The sequence below is a fragment of the Macaca mulatta genome, chromosome 12 (assembly GCF_049350105.2).
Source record: "Macaca mulatta isolate MMU2019108-1 chromosome 12, T2T-MMU8v2.0, whole genome shotgun sequence".
NCBI lineage: Eukaryota > Metazoa > Chordata > Mammalia > Primates > Cercopithecidae > Macaca > Macaca mulatta.
The window spans coordinates 87,084,194-87,101,722 of record NC_133417.1 but is presented as its reverse complement, the minus strand read 5'-3'; the positions used below and the strand labels follow the sequence as shown (position 1 = coordinate 87,101,722).

Sequence of the window (17,529 nt, the reverse complement as noted above, 5' to 3'; positions counted from 1 at the left end):
TTCTGTCATTTCTACAATAAAGCCTAGTCCACCTGTTTTCACCTTAGATTGTCCCTTTTCTAAACCGTCAGAAAGGTAGTGCAAATTTTTAAAAAATTATCTTTTACGTTAATTCTACCATTTGTCCTAAGGGATAGATATCTTTGAAAACATATTTATATTTATAGTGAGAGTGAATGGCAGGGATGAAATGTATCATCCAAAAACCCACCAGGTTGGCCAAATAGTAGAAAGGTGAGTTTTACTGGCAATATCAGTTTGCCAATTGGGAAGAGACAGTCTCCAGTGTGTACCAAAGATGCTCTCTCTTCTAAGAGGGAAAGGGTAGTTGCCTCACAGAGTCTGTATTACACAATAGAGGCATACATATTTAGCAGGTTTGGGAAAAAAGCTATACATATTTATTAGCAGAGTCAAGTACATGCCCAATAGGTAAACATATATGTAATGTACATCCCATGTTTATTCTGGGGTGAGGATTTAGCATTAAAGTGAGGAGGAATTTGGCTCTTTCTGTTAAAGAAATATAGGATACAAAGACAGTTTATGGACAGTCTCTGCAAGCTGGCCAAAACTGGCTTGAGATCTTCAGTTACTTCTCAGGAAAGAATGTAAGATTGGCCCTCAGTCTTCTCAAAGTTGTAGTGGTGTGGACTATAAATCAGTTAGGAAGGGTCTGACAATTTTTCTTTTTCTTTTTCTTTTTTTTTTTTTGAGACGAAGTCTCACGCTGTTGCCCAGGCTGGAGTGCAGTGGCGCGATCTCGGCTCACTGCAAGCTCCGCCTCCCGGGTTCCCGCCATTCTCCTGCCTCAGCCTCCTGAGTAGCTGGGACTACAGGCCTCCGCCACCGCGCCTGGCTAATTTTTTGTATTTTTAGTAGAGACGGGGTTTCACTGTGGTCTCGATCTCCTGACCTTGTGATCCGCCCGCCTCGGCCTCCCAAAGTGCTGGGATTACAGGCTTGAGCCACCGCGCCCGGCCAATTTTTCTGATATCTCTTATTGTTAGGGAGCTTAGCAAGAGTGTGGTTTTTCTTATAGCCATAGGAATTCAGGAAGTTTCCATGATAGTCAAGCTCCCAACACTCAACCTGAAAGTAACTTTTGTTTCCTTAACCTTAGGGTTCATCTTAGTTAATAAGTGGGCATTTATTTTGGTCTCTCAGAACATATACGGTTTATTGTACTGTTTTGGTTGGATTTGAAATTGACTTGTTTCCTACATAATTCAGCTTAAGGTTAGCTAAGTTATTTCTTCCTGGAAAAAGTCTGGTTTTTAAGAGCTGCTTTCCTACATCTTCTTTTACTGTTATCAGTTTACTTAATAGTTAACTAAGCTAGACTAGTAGGAGCACTCCAATAATTAATTAGCTAAGAATGGCTGATGTCCAGTACTGAATAATGCATTTCACAAATAAGTGTATTTATTTCTTCTATCTGTCCTTGCCTTCTCATGGGAGGTGGAAAACTTGTCTATAAAATATCATCAGATTAGTCAAGGTTCTCCAGAGGGACAGAAACAATAAGGAATACATGTGGAATGAAATGTATTAGGGAGAATTGCCTCATGCAGTCACAAAGGCAAAGTCCCATGATGGGCCATCTGCAAGCTGGAGAGCCAGAAAAGCTGGTGGCTTGACTCAGTCCAAATTCAAAAGCCTAGAAACCAGGAAAGTGAACAGTGGAGCCCCAGCCTGAGGCTGAAGGCCTTAGACCACCCCGCTCCCAGGAGGCTGTTTGTACAAGTCTCAGGGTCCAAAGGCTGAAGAACCTGGAGCTGAATGTCCAAGGGAAGGAGGATAAACAGCACCTTCTGTGATGGAAGTTTCCTACTCAGAAAGGGAGAGAGAGAAAGCCAGAGCAAGCTGAGTGTCTCCCTTTTTCTACCTGCTTTGTCCCAGCTGCTCCCCCAGCTGATTGGATGGTGCCCGCCCACATTCAGGGTAGGTCTTCTCTCTCAGTCCACTGACTCATGGGTTAATCTTCTCTGGAAACAGTCACCTAGGCACACCCCAAAACAATGCTTCACTAGCCATCTAGGCATCCCTCAATCCAGTCAAGTTGGTACGCAAAATTACCCATCACAAGTCTATCCCTTGCCAGCTTGGCACCCATTATGCACCTCTTTAAACCACACCTAATCTCCAAATGAAGACTATAAAAAGGTCATAATTCTGTCCAACATGGTAAAACTATCCTGTTTACAAGTCAACATGTACTAATCCCATCCTCAGAAGAAAAGATAAAGTTCATGAGTGTTGTTTACTCTTCTGATCTCCTGCAACTCAAATCTGATATAAAATTATAAAATTAACAATATTCAAAGGCTGATATTGTCAATAAATCTTATGTTATGTGATAAAGGAGAAAGAGACAAAAGAAAACAAAGATACTTGCTTAAGACATGTTAATATACATACAAATGTGTTCTTAACAAAATAGGAAATACTTATGAAAATTACAGTCCTCATTTCTGTATCCGGCCACATGGCTGTATATGGTATTTATACATGTCTTCTACTACCCATTCTGTATTCCCTTTGCCTTCAGTAAGCACCTAGCTGGTCATGGTTCTTTGCCTGGCAGGGTGACCCAAACCTTCATTCCTGAAGAGTCTGGGCAATTCACAGTCCAGCCTATATTGAGTGGTTGTAGTTTTCCATTGACCTTCATCACAGGACAGGGTAATAGTAATAGCTTCTCTAAGGAATCTTCTGTATTCCAGAAATACTATTCTTTATCTCCACTGTGGAGCAATAGGCCAATTTCCCCTTAGTAGCCTAGATCAATCACCCTAGCCAGCACCCTAACTCCCTTTTTAGCCTGTTGACTCAAGAATCATGAGGAACTCAAAGCAGCTGAGTCACAGTTTTAATTCCCAGTTCAATGGAATCATTTTTGTGTCTCCTAGTAGAAGCATTCCTCCCTCTGGAACCAAGTTCCCTTCATAACTAGGTCAGAAGAACATAATATTGCAGGAACAGTGAGAAAAAATTTTGCTAGTGGGTCACTAGGGGTGATGGTAAGTAGTTCTACTTCCATTTCTACCCATTGATTCCCAGACCTATGACTCCTGGCTATGGGAGAAACAGTACCATATATTTGATGTTGATTCAGAACATATACAGCCTTCTGGAAAAATCTGTCTCAGCCCTGTAAAATATTGTTACCTAACTGGTACTGTAGAAGCCAGCTTCTTCAGCATAATGGGAAACATGTTAAGACCAGTGAATTCTATGAGAATGAGCTGATTGCTGCACTTTTTCCTTGTGAAGTGAGTTCCTTGGTCAGAAACAATGCTGTGTGGAATAGGATGGCGGTGAATAAGCCATTACATAAGTCTACAGATGGTAGTTTTGGCAATAGCATTGTATGCAGGGAAGACAAATCCATATCCATAGTAAGTGTTTATGCCAGTAAAGACAAAATGCTGCCCCTTCTGTGATGGAAATAGTCTGATGGAATCAATCTGCCCTGGGGGATGATGCCATATTAGGGCTCACTGTTAGTCTCTGAGTGCTCACTGTTGGTCTGTGAGTGCTCAGTCTATGGCGAGGCAGTAGCCAGATCAGTCTCGGTGAATGGAAGCCCATGTTGCTGAGCCCATGAATCACCTCGATCCCTACCACCATGGTCACTTTGTTCATGAGCTCATTGGGCAATGCCAATGGTAACTGAGGAGGAGGCTGACTGGTATCCACAGAATGAGTCATCCTATTCACTTGATTATTAACACCCTCCTGTGCTGAGGTCACCTTTTGATGAGTATTCATATGGAACACAAATATTTTTGCATTTTTTGCCCACTCAGAGAGGTCTATACATATAACTCTTCCCCAAATTTCTGTATTATCAATATTCCAATTATGTTCCTTCCAAGTCCTTGACCATTCAGCCAAACCACTGGACCAGGTATTCTCATCCTCTGTCAACTGATTGTGGGGAACTCCCCATGAAGGCATAGTACAAACTGGGAGAGAGCAGGCAATGTAGAAGGAGTGAGGACTATGGGCATTTGGGCTGCTTCATGTAACTTACCATTGTGCCTTCAGGACCTGCTTCAGCCCAATCATGTGTATACCAGTACCATCTGACGATAGAATACTGCTGTGTCTCCCCAACTATATGGCTTAATGGGCCAAATAACACCCAGTTAATGGTAGGCAGTTCAGGTCACATGGTAATTTGCTGGTCCAAGGCCAAGCATTCAGCTTTTACTAAGGCCTAGTAGCAGGTCAAGAGCTATCTCTCAAAAGGAGAGTAGTTATCTGCAGATGATGCCAGGCCTCATTCCAGAATCCTAAAGACCTCTATTGTGATTCACCCGTAGGGCCCTGCCAAAGGCTCCAAACAGCATACCTATCTGCCACTGATACAGCAAGGACCATTGGAGCTCTTGGGTCACATGGCCCAAGTGGCAGAGTAGCTTGCATAGCAGCCTGGACCTGTTGCAAAGTCTTTTCCTATTCTGTGCCCCACTCATAACTAGCAGGGTTTTGTGTTACCCAGTAAATGGGCTAGGGTAACACACCCAAATATGTTGCCTTTATAATCCAAATAGGTCCACTAGGCATTGTGCTTCTTTCCCAGTTGTAGGAGGGGCCAGATGCCAACAACTCATCGTTTACTTTAGACGGGCTATCTTTACAGGCCCTACACCATGGGACCCTTAGAAATTTCATGGAGATAGAAGGCCCTGAAGTTTAGTTGGATTTATTTCCAGGCCCCTGACAATGCATATGTCTTGCCAATAAATCCATAGTGGTTGTTACTTCTTGCTCACTAGGTCCAATTAACATAATGCCATCAGTGAAGTGAACAGGGTGATATCTTGTGGAAGGGAAAAGCAATCAAGATCCCTGTAAAACAGATTATGACATAAGGCTGAAGAGTTGGTATACCCCTGAGGTAGGAAGGCAAAGGTGTATTGCTGGCCTTGCCAGTGAATCAAACTGCTTCTGATGGGCCTTATGGACAGGTATGGAGAAAAAGCATTTACCAGAACAATAGCTGCATAACAGGCACCAGATGTGTTAATGTGTTCAAGAATGAAACTACATTGGATATAGCAGTTGCAATTAGAGTCACCACTTGGTTAAGCTTACAATAAGTCATTGCCATTCTCCAGGATCCACCTGTCTTCTGTACAAGCCAAATAGGAGAGTTGAATGGGAATATGGTGAAAATCACCACCTCTGCGTCTTTCAAGTCCTTGATGGTTGCACTAGTCTCTGAAAACCATTGAAGAATGCTACCTTATTTTCTATTTACTATTGTCTTAGGTACAGGCAGTTCTAATACCTTCCATTTGGCCTTCCCTATCATAATAATCCTCACCCCCTAGTTAGGGAACCAATGTGGGGATTCTGCCTGCTGCTAAGTCTGTCTATTCCAATAATGCATTTTGAACTGGGGAAATAACTACATTATGGGTTTGGGGACCACTGGACCTGAGCTAAAGCTGCATTAATCACCTGACTCCCCTAAACCTCTACTACAACTGGAGGGCCACAGTGACGTTTTCAGTCTCTTGGAATCAATGTCAGTTCAGAGCCAGTGGCCAGTCATCCCCGAAAAGTCTGATTATTTTCCTTTCCCTGATACAAGGCCAGAGGTCCCTTTGGGGGAAGTATAGGAGAAAGACTAACAGTATAAATTTTATGTAGTGCACCAGGGCTTTTCCTCAACGAGATCTGGTCTCCCCTTCACTTAAAGGGCTCTGGGTCTATAAACTGGCTCAAGTCTAGAAATTGATTGAGGGGCAGTGATTCCCTGTTGTCATGATTCGAGTTAGAATTTTGTTCACTTGACCCAGAAATTTTGTGCTTCTACAGTTCAAGAAAGAGCACAGTAAGCTTCCCATCTATTTTACTTCTAGGAACATCATGATTAATTAGTCAGTGCTGGAGGTCTACACAAGTCAGATTATTCTGATTGTTGCTTTGCCTCTGCTGTTAATTCCAGTAACTACGCCCACCTTGCCTTTGGCATTTGAGTGCCATCACTTGGTCCCTGCCACCCAATGATCCAATTATTCCCATTGCATTTGTTTTCTAATTGAGTGATTGTAGTTCCCACCGTAAGTTCTGGAATGCAGAGAAGAGCAGTCACAGAAATCTTTAAGGATGCTGGTGCTCCCCTCACAAATTTATTTCTTAAAATATTAGTGAAAGGTATATCTTCTGGACCCTTCCAGTGTGGGTGAGTAGGTTTTATGTGACAAGTTCACTGTAGCATTCCAATTTCCTTAAGCCTTTTAATTCCCTCCTCTAAATGAGACCAAGGTAGATCAGGCCTCCCCAGCTCACTCATGGGGTGGGCTATTTTTTTATCCATGTTTCAGCCAGTCAACCAAATAAACTTATAGTGCCTTTTTTCACTCCTTGAGCTGCAATATTAAATGCAGAATATATGCTTAGTGGGCTCATATCAATAAATTTGGCCTCATCCTTTATGTTTCTCCCACCACAATCCCACATCCTTAATGTCCATTCCCACACAGGCTTCCTGGATGTCTGCCGGTATCAATTAGAACACTCAAGTAGTTCTTTTGGAACTATAGTGCACCTCCTTGTGGGTCATACTCTGAACCTCGCCTCTGGGATTTGAGTCTATTTATAGGTTTAGAAGCAAAGAGGGGTGGTGGGGGTGGGTCTTGAGGAGAACCAGCATTGTCTTGCCTGGCAACTGCTGCAGGGGAGACCATTACTCTTTTTTCTGGCAATGCAGTTAATCTCAGAGAGGGGCGGAAAGGAGATACCACTGTGGGTGGGGGTGCTGCTGCCTCTGGGGGTGGAGAGGATACTCACCCTGGCAAAAATTACTCATCAGAATTTAGGAGCTCAATGCCCCCAGCTCCCCAAGGTCATCCCTCATATCCCCATCCCCATTTAGATAATTCCATTTTTTTTTTCCCAACTAATGTCCTCACTTTAACAGTAGACAACAGTAGAGGCCGAGAGTTCACCTTTCTTTGTAATTCAGCCAATGGCATGCTGAAGGCTTGTGTTTGATTTTCAGCAGTTTAAGTCCTATGGCTACAGAAGAGGAGATTCTCCTTCAGGACACACTTAGAAAGTTTTAGGGTATGTATGTGCATCTGGATCTGGGAATTGGAATCCCTGATCTCATCTTTTTCTTTCCTCACTTCGTCCAGTGATATTAAGACCACTCAACTAACTTCATTTTCATTCACTGGTTTCCCACAAGAGTTTGAAGGTATGCATAGAGTCACTAAACTTACCTCCTGAAACTGGTGAATTAGGAGCATCAAGTGCATTTATTTTGTGTATCTCTATAAACAGTTCACACCAAAGACTATTTAGGTTTAATCAGATTATAGAGTCAGTTCCAGAAATCCCAAAACCCATTAATGAAATTCATTTAAAAAATACTGTTTCTCTAGAACCATTCCTGGCATCAGTGTCTGTATTAGTCAGGGTTCTCCAGGAGGACAGAACCAATAGGATATATATGAAAGGGAATTTATTAGGGAAAATTGGCTCACATTGTCACAAAGGCAAAGTCTCACCACCGTAGGCTGTCTGCAAGATGAAGAAACCGTTGGTAGCATGGCTTTGAGGGAAGCTGGTAGTGTGACCACTGAGTCTGAAAGCCTCAAAACCAAGGAGGCCAAGAATGCAGCCCCAGTCTGAAGCCAATGGCCTTAGAGTGTCCCAGGAGGCAGCTACTGCAAGTCTCAGAGTTTAAGGGCCAAAGAACCTGGAGTCTGGTATCCAAGGACAAAGGATAAAAAGGTGTCCTACTCAAGAAGAGAGATAGAGAGGTCAAAAGAGAAAGCTGAGCAAGACGAACATCCCTCTTCTCCTGCCTGCATTGCTCTACCCACATCCCTAACTGATTGGATGGTGCCTGCCCACATCGAGGATGGCCCAGTTCACTGACTCATGGTTCAATCTCTTCTGGACACACCCTCACAGCCATACCCCAAATCAATATTTCACCAACCCTCGATCGAGTCAAACTGACACCTAAAATTAATCATCACACTAAGAAAAGCCAAAAACATAAGAGGCAGTACATTACACCCAGGGAGGGAGCACAATATACGGTTAGGATCTAGGACTCCAGAACTAGACCGTCTTGTTCAATTCTGGTTCCTTACTTTTTAGTTATGTAATCTTGGACAATTTGTTTAATCTTTTTTGTGTTTCAGTTTGCTCATTTTTAAAGTGAGGATCACAAAAATAGTCTCTGTCTCAAGAGCTATTAGGAGGATTAAATGAGTCAATATATATAAAGTGTTTAGAACTTAGCATTTTCTACAATAATTCTTTTTTTTTTTTTTAATTTGAGACAGGGTTTCGCTGTGTCACCCAGCCTGAAGTGCAATGGCATAATCATAGCTCACTGCAGCCTCAAACTCCTGGGCTCAAGACATCCTCCTGCCTCAGTCTCCTGAATAGTTAGGACTACAGACACACACTACCATGCCTGGCTAAATTTTTACTTTTGTAGAGATGTGGTCTCACTGTACTCCACAGGCTGGTCTTGAACTCCTGGACTCAAGTAATCCTCTCTCCTCAGCCTCCCAAAGGGCTTGGATTATAGGCATGAGCCAATGCACTCAGCCTACATTAATTCTTATTATCCTGGGCTCACATATGCTCCTTGAGACTGAATGGATATTTTATAGAAAGCTTCCTTAAAGAAGTGTACTACAGAAAAATATTACTTGCTCATGATGATTTTGATATATGTAAGATTATGCTTAACTCATGACAAAACATGCAACGGCGCAGTCCATCAATCAATCGAGTGAACTGCTGTATGATGAATTACCTTGATAGGTGATTTTTATCACCTTTCCATTCTTAATTAACCTATCAAGATAGTCTATAAAGTTTATCCCCAAATATTTTTAAAATCCCTCCAGTTTTCTGTATGAGTAAATCAAGCAATGGAATTAGCTTGTTCTGAATGGCTACTAGAGCTGCTCACTCTATATAGTTATAAATGAACCATCTTTATCTAAATACTTTCTATTAAGGCTTCTGCCACTTCATATATCTGTCACAGAACCCTTTGGGGGAAAAAAGGATTCTAAAAAAGAATGTTCTGTAAACCTAAATTTTCTTTAAAAAGGGCACTTTAATTAATCCAGTGAACTTGGTTTATGACAATTCAATTTTTTCCTGAAGGGATTTTTACCATTTAAATTTTTATCTCTTAAAGTATGCCTAGATTTAGACTGTATACAGCCCAAACTCTTCAGCTTCCCTAATTTTACTTCTTCTAGGACTGCTATTTATACTTTGGCTAATATAATTTTCTCTTGTTAGTGATAGGAATCTAGGAAATTCCCAGTAATCATGCAAAAAATGTGTAACTAAATTATTTGATCTCTGTCATATGTATCTAATTTCTGTATTGTGTTCTTTCTCCAAAGAAAAAAATTATACAAAGTGAAAAGGAAAGGAAAAGTGATCTAGAAGATCTCTTCAGGTAGGATTCAGTATGTCTTCTCGGGAAGATGGTGAAAACCTACAAGAATCTGATGCTCAACGTTTATTACAGTGTCATCTTCAAAACACAACCAAGGCCCATTCTTTAGCAAGATAACTGGGTAGTGAGTGATCTTGGAAGCCATGCACTAATTTTGATTCATGTCAGGAAATTTTTGTAGAGTTAGCAATAGAAATTCAGTCTAAGTTAATATCAACTCAAAGATATTAACTCATCACTCTGGACGTGGGATTCATTCAGAAGACTCCTGTGTTCCCACATTACCCTTCGATCTGAGATGAGGCTTCTATAAAATATGAAGGCATGTCTGTCGATTCAGAGAAGCTCAGAAACATCAGTAAGAAACAAAAACTTCATCAAATAAAGGCAGTACAACAACAGTAAGAGAATAGTTTCGATGTTATTTTGATGTAGAGATAATACCCACAACTTATTTTAAATAAGTTTGCCTCCATCAGGACAGTTAACTTGTTACATGAGTCTTTAGAGATTAGAGATTCTACAACTTCCCATAATTCTGACTGAAAGTTGTAGATCAGTAAAGTACTTTGTGACTAATTGCTTAAAGTGCTTTTTATTTTAAAGCATGAATTTACAAGTTTACTTCAATAGGAGCAACTTGCATATACACCCAAGGGAGACAATTTCTTCCACTACTACATTCACAAACTGTAAGTAGATGAAGCTAGCTCTCTCCACATATCCCGTCAAATAATCCCCCATCATAGCCAGCCAAAGTTAGGTATCGACATGTACACAGCAGAGAAAGAAATAACATGGAAAGACTTTTGTAAGAACCCAAGAGCCTTTCTCGCCCCAGGTTAAAGGATAGCTGAATATGTGGAATTGATTTCTATCTTGGCTGATTCTTAGGCCCAATCAACATAGCTACTACCAACTCTCTAAAGCCTTTTAGAGTTAAGATTAGGTGGCTTCAAGCTAAAAGATGAGATGAAAAACATTTATTTCTGGGGGCATTTGGTAGCTCCAGTTCAACTCAGTTTACAAATTTGTTAAACATTGTTTACAAAATACCATCAGGGATATCTTTAGACTCCTAGAATTTTGGATTATGCATACCACCAGCCTCTGATGACTTGTTCTTCCATAACAGATATTTACATGGTGAATATTATTTAGGTTGGTAAAGGTTGCAAGTGGATTTAGTTTCCATGAAAAAAATGAAGAGAAAAAAATCAAAGGAAACTTACTTTCCTGACTCTTCTCTCATCCTCCCCAGAAGGAAACTCACACAAAAAAGTGCCCTCTCCATTGAAAAGTTTGTTGATTATAAACACTTATATTGGGTCTTAGAGTCTATAGAAACTTGTGATATTTGCAGTCTCTAGGTTAGAAACAGTTCATAGCTCTTGTTACGTTTGAATATGCAAAGTGTGCACAATTTGAGATCTTTAAGATCTACAATGGATGCTTAGCCATGGTGTTGCAGGATGGAAAGTCACAATTCATCAAAATAGGCCTGGCGCGGTGGCTCACACCTATAATCCCAGTACTTCGGAAGGCCAAGGCAGGCAGATCACCTGAGGTCAGGAGTTTGAGACCAGCCTGGCCAACATGGTGAAACCCTGTCTCTACTAAAAATACAAAAATTAGCCAGACTTGGTGGCTTGTGCCTGTAATCCCAGCTACTGGGAAAGCTGAGCCGGGAGAATCGCTTGAACCCAGGAGCTGGAGGTTGCAGTGAGCCGAGATTGCACCATTGCACTCCAGCCTGGGTGACAGAGCAAGACTCCGTCTCAAAAAAATAAAAAAATTTAAAAAATAATAATAAAATAAATTCATCAAAACAAAAATGATAACAGGGTTTGTGCTCCTCTACATCTTTTGATTTTTTAAGCATAGATACTTCAGTTATATATTTATCCTGGATTTTAAATAAAATAACTTCTCATTATTCTTGGAGTCCCAATGTCTATTATTTCTCCTTTATGGTATTAGCAGCCCTTTATTTGAAATCCCCACGGGTATAGGACTTGTGCAGGCCTTGCTACTGGATTCTTTTTAGCTTATCTTCTAGCTGGGTTTATCGCAGATAATAGTAGTAAAAAGAGAATCTTATTTCTTACAAGTGCTGCTCACACTTTTTACTACCACACTACCCAGCCACCCTTGAAGAACTGAATTTCAAATCCTAGCAGCTTGTCAGAGAAGGAAGATGAAAAATGTCATGTTTACTCCATGTTTCCCAACTGGAAACTTCACTGCTGTACTTTTCCAGATGACTAAGAATGCTACTGCCCTTTCCAATCAGTAGTACTTTCCCCTTTGAGTCAAGGCCTTAGCACCGCGTTACCAAACTCTTCAACTTAGTAATAAAATTCATAGCTCTGGGGTTGAAAGCCCAGCTCTGTCACTTAGATGATATATGACCTTGGGTAAAAAAAAAATGTTGAAAGGATAAGATGATAAAATATGTGAAGCACTAAGGACAGTGCTTGGTACATGGTAAACATTTTCTGAATGTTTACTATTGTTTTTACTGTTGCTACTAATATTTTTCTTAATAATTATAAACTTAAGTTATTCCTCCTTACTAAGTTATGTTCTTATGCAATTTCCTGTACAGATAACTTAGGATAAAATAATTTGAGCTATAGTAACACTTTATGCTAAAATACATATTGACAGATTATTGATATGGCTGTTGAGGCCTCACAATCATGGCAAAGTCATGGCTTACATGGCGGCAGACAAGAGAGCTTGTGCAGGTGAGCTCCCGTTTATAAAACCATCAGATCTCATGAGACTTATTCACCACCACGAGAACAGCATGGGAGAAACTGTAACCATGATTCAATTATCTTCACCTGGTCCCGCACTTGACACGTGGGGATGATTACTATTATTATTATTGAGATGGAGTTTCTCTCTTTTTGCCCAGGCTGGAGTGCAATGGCGTGATCTTGGCTCACCGGCAACATCTGCCTCCCGGGTTCAAGCAATTCTCCTGCCTCAGAATTGATCCCCGAGTAACTGGTATTACAGGCATGTGCCACGACGCCCAGCTAATTTTCTATATTTTTAGTAGAGATGCGGTTTCTCCATGTTGGTCAGGCTGGTCTCGAACTCCCGGCCTCAGGTGATCCACCCACCTCAGCCCCACAAAGTGCTGGGATTACAGGCGTGAGCCACTGCACCCGACTGAAGTGGGGATTATTATAGTTCAAGGTGAGATATAGGTGAGAACACAGCCAAACCATATCAATTTCCTACAGCCATTCATGATAAAGATGAATGATACATGCTTATCCTACCTGTATATATCTAGTCCATATTTAGTCAAATAGAAGAATTTAAAATATAAATGTGGTTGTGTATTGCATCATTTTAAGGTTATTGCATAAAGAGCCAGAATTTCCCAGCTGGACATGGTGGCTCATGCCTGTAATCCCAACACTTTTGGAGGCTGAGGTGAGCAGATTGCTTGAGTCCAGGAGTTCAAGACCAGCCTGGGCAACATGACGAAACCCCATCTCCACAAAAAGTATAAAACAGTACCTGGGCATGGTGGCGTGCTTGTGTGGTTCCAGCTACTTGGGAGTCTGAAGTTGGGAGGATCACCTGAGCCCAGGAGGTGGAGGCTGCAGTTGAGCCATGATAGCACCACTGCATTCTAGCCTGGGTGACCAGAATGAGACCCTGTCTAAAAAACAAAAAACAAACAAACAAACAAATCACAGAATTTAAAATTTGACATATTTTTTATATTCATGTTTGGGCCCATTAAAAAAAAAAAGAGCTCAGAACAATGAAAAATTATAGGTGAGTGATTTCGGATAAGTGGTAAAATTACATAATATGAATGCCTTATTTTTTTTTCTGACATTCTTAAAGCTGAGCAACTTGAAAAATAATTTGTCAGTAATAGTATTATGTTATAAAATTCCACGTTGAAAGTAGATCCTTCAATTAATTTTTTAACTTGTAAATTGATAATGGTAACAAACCAGAAAATTTAAGAATTGATTTTTAAATGATTTCTGTAGTAATCTGTTCTCACACTGCTAATAAAGACGTACTTGAGACTGGGTAATTTATAAAAGAAAGAGGTTTAATGGACTCACAGCTCCACATGGCTGAGGAGGCATCACAATCACCGTGGAAGGCAAAGGAGAAGCAAAGGCGTGGCTTACATGGCGGCAGGCAAGAGAGGCAAGAGTCACGGGAACTCCCATTTATTAAACCATCAGATCTCGCGTGACTTATTCACTACCATGAGAACAGTATGGGGAAACTGCCCCCATGATTCAATTATCTTCACCTGGCCCTGCCCTTGACACGTGGTGATTATTAAGTTCAAGGTGAGATATGGGTAGGGACACAGCCAAACCATATCAGCTTCCCAGATCCTTTCAAGATAAAGATGAATGATACATATTTGACAGGTATATATCTAGTGCACATGTATAGGAGAGAATTAATGGTTTATGTTTAGAACAATGCACCTCAGGATTTTTTGTTTTTGTTTTTACATGATTGTCATCATCAAAACAAATTCAATCATATTCAGCATTCTCCATTCAGGCACAGAAATGGATTTATGTATTGACAGTTTTACTAAAGACAATTGAGGTTTGTTTTTTGTTGTTGTTGTTATTGTTTGTTTGTTTTCTTCATCCAGCTTTACAAAGAAAACTTAATCAACCAGAATAGTTTATTCAGAGTACTTAAAGGAAAGCCAAAATGTTTTCATCATTTTACAAATTATTTTTTCCAAGTTCTAGCTTTTGAAACTCACTTAGGTAGATAGTTAAAATCAATATTCTATAGTCAATTTGTCCTATTTATAGAGATAAAGAATATGTGAATTTTTGGCACATCTCTCACACTCAAGTACAGCCATCACCCTAATAGTGTACATTGTACCTTTTATGTAATTTCTCATCCCTTACCTGCCTCTGAATCTCCTACCCTTCAGTATCTCCAACATCAGACTCAATTTTCATCCCATTTTTCATCCTAATTGAGAAATTAGAGCAGCCCCATGTTGCCTTCCACATCAGCTTGCCTCTAAGAGCCAAATCTGAGCATTTCCATGGCTGATTCCTGCCACTCTTTACAAGAGATAAAGTGTGATTTGAATGGTCTTAACTTCACCACTCCAGAGCTGCTCTCTCCATTGCCACCATCATCTTCTCTACCTTCAATTAATGCCCGTACATTCTTATCGTCTCCCTGCTTTTCAGACCCTGCTTTCTTTTAAGAAGATCTGCAATTCAGTCACAAAGTTCCCTTCTAGGAATAATAACATTTTAATAGCTATCTGAGTCTTCCTCTAAAAGAATGACACTCCGATGGAGAAATAATTGCTTTAACCAGTGGGTAGGAGCTCACAGTAGTTTTCTCAATTGGACTTCATTCCTTTCCCGGCATATATCATTTTTCTTTTCAACCTCCTGCCTTTGCTCAGACTCCACTATACCTCCTCATCCCTTCACTAAGAGCATACTCCTACCTGTGTGCCAACAAAACATATACAACCTTTAGACCCAATATTAGACAACTCTTTCAAGGAGCCAATTCAACTACCTCCTACATTGTTAAACTCTTTCAGTGTAACTTAAGCATTAAGATTTCTGGCTATTTGATAAGGTATTAGCTGCCCCAAGTTGAGTATAATTTCACTGATTTGCAGATGAATATACATATAAAATTTTCATTTTCCATAGATCACCTGTAAAACTCTCTACATATCAAGATGCCTAGCACATATGCATTGGGTATAAGTCTAAAGCTTGCTAAAGTAAATTGCTGTATTTTCCTCAAAATCAGATGTTTTTGTTTTTCTTTAGTGAACCAATACATAATTTACCTATTTCTTGATTTGTATCTTATGTAACACTTTAAGGTATTACTTTCTCTAATTTTACAGGATTGGAGCTAGCATATTTGGGAATTAAGTGGAATTTTGTTTTCACAGTCTTCTTTTTCTTCTACCTAGTGTGCGGTCCTCTCTTATCTTACTGTTGCCTTCATGCATACTGCGAAGTAAAAGAACACATACAACTGCTTTTTCTCCATTAAAATTAAGAGGAAAAAAATAGGGAAAGTATTTCCCCTGGAATTAAAACAGATTTCTTTTTCCCAGCATGTAAGGCAAACTACATTATATGGGTGCCAGAACACCAATTAAAATCAGAATATCTGATTTATCCTACATTACATTTCTCCAATGACTGTAACTTTAATCTTTGATCACCGATTTATTCTAGTTATCTGCAATATAAACTATATAAATGGTCTAAAAGTAAAACTGAAGCAACTTAGAGACGTGTCTGCTTAAGGAAATACTGTTATACATAGCAAAGATAATATTCTTCTCATGAAGAAATAAGAATGCAGTGTTACTCAGAGCTAGTATTTCTGTTGAAAAGACTGCACAAACCAAATCTGTGGTAAGTATATTTCAAACACCATTTACTATTGCTGTAAATTGAAAAAATTAACCAGGGCATTGCTCTGAGGAATAGCTTGTGATTCTGTCTCCCAAATTCACCTAGGCTATGGTGCCTTGGAAGAGTCAGTTACCCCTCTAATCATGACTTTCTCATCCCTAAAATGAAAATCATAACAATGATTTTCCTACTCACATGCAGGGATTGTTGGGCTAGGTAAGTCAAAAATAGGGAGTGCAAAATAAGCTATTAAATCATTTTGTTTTTTATATCTACATGAGAAATGATCTTTTAATTATGGATTTGAGGTATTAGAAAAATACAAAAAGAACAAAAAATTTATTTCTGTGGTAGGAAAATTACTATTGAGAACAAAACTAATTTTTTAAAAGAGTGAATTTAAAGTCTATTTAAAGAAAAATATTAGGTAAGTGAGAGGATAGGTGGCATATGAATATGGCAGAAATGGTGAGGGTAGGTTACTCACGATTGTAGCTTGGGAAACAGTCAAACTAGAGGCCAATATTCTGGTTGTCCTTTTTCAGAGGGATCCAGCCGCTTGCTGGCTTTAAGACTTTGGGCAGATAGCTTTCAAGCTATGTCTCAGCTTCCACAATTGTTTAACCTTACTTTATACGGTTGCTGTGAGGCAGGCCAGGTGTGGTGGCTCACACATGTAATTCCAGCACTTTGGGAGGCCAAGGCAGGTGGATCACCTGAAGGTCAGGGTTCAGGGCCAGCTTGGCCAACACGTGAAACTCATCTCTATGAAAAAAACAAAAAAACAAAAAACAAAAAACAAAAAAAAATTAGCTGAGCGTGGTGGTGGATACCTATAGTCCCAGCTACTTGGGAGGCTGAAGCAGGAGAATTGCTTGAACCCAGGAGACTGAGGTTGCAGTGGGCTGAGATCACACCATTGCACTCCAGCCTGGACAACAACAGCAAAATTTCGTTTCAAATAATAATAATAATAATAATAATAATAATAATAAATTTGCAGAGAGGATTCAGGGAAGTGAGGTGAGTGAAGCACTTAGAATAGTGTCTGCCACCTAGTAGGTATTCACAAAGTATTGATTATTATTGTCATATTTTCAATTGTATAATAATTTATCCTAACAGGTTATTTCTCAGATAGTGAGACCGTGACTGGAGAACAAAAGTCTCTAATATCCACTTGATAGTGTGTTTGTTGTAATTCCCTGCAAGTGTTATTTACAGCACCAGGAGTCTAACACATTATGATTCTAATATGGGAAAAGCGAGCTCAAATTGCAATCTAAAAGCCTAGATTAGCTAAACTTAGAGGATTTCTGTTGGTTTTGGTAAGCGTCTCTCCTATAACAACTATCCCCTCGCTGCTCCTTGAAGAATTGAGACTCTATTTACAAAGCAAACTCATAATATTTCTTATCATTTTACAAATTACTTTTGTTAGACTTGAACTTTTGAAACTGGTTGAGATGAACACCTAAAACTCTTTGAAATGAATAGAATTATTGATTTTCCTTTATTTTCACTCTTTTTCCTGGCTGACAAACAAGTTTATATGCAATTTCTTTGAGCAGGCCACTTGCATTCATTCCTAATAAGCAGCTTTCTATATATATGACCTTGCAAACC

General features: G+C 39.8%; 1 protein-coding gene across 3 annotated transcripts in view; it reads left to right on the top strand.

The window, feature by feature from the left end:
- Nucleotides 1–17,529, top strand: part of PDE1A (phosphodiesterase 1A) — a 401,882-nt gene that overhangs the window by 373,642 nt on the left and 10,711 nt on the right.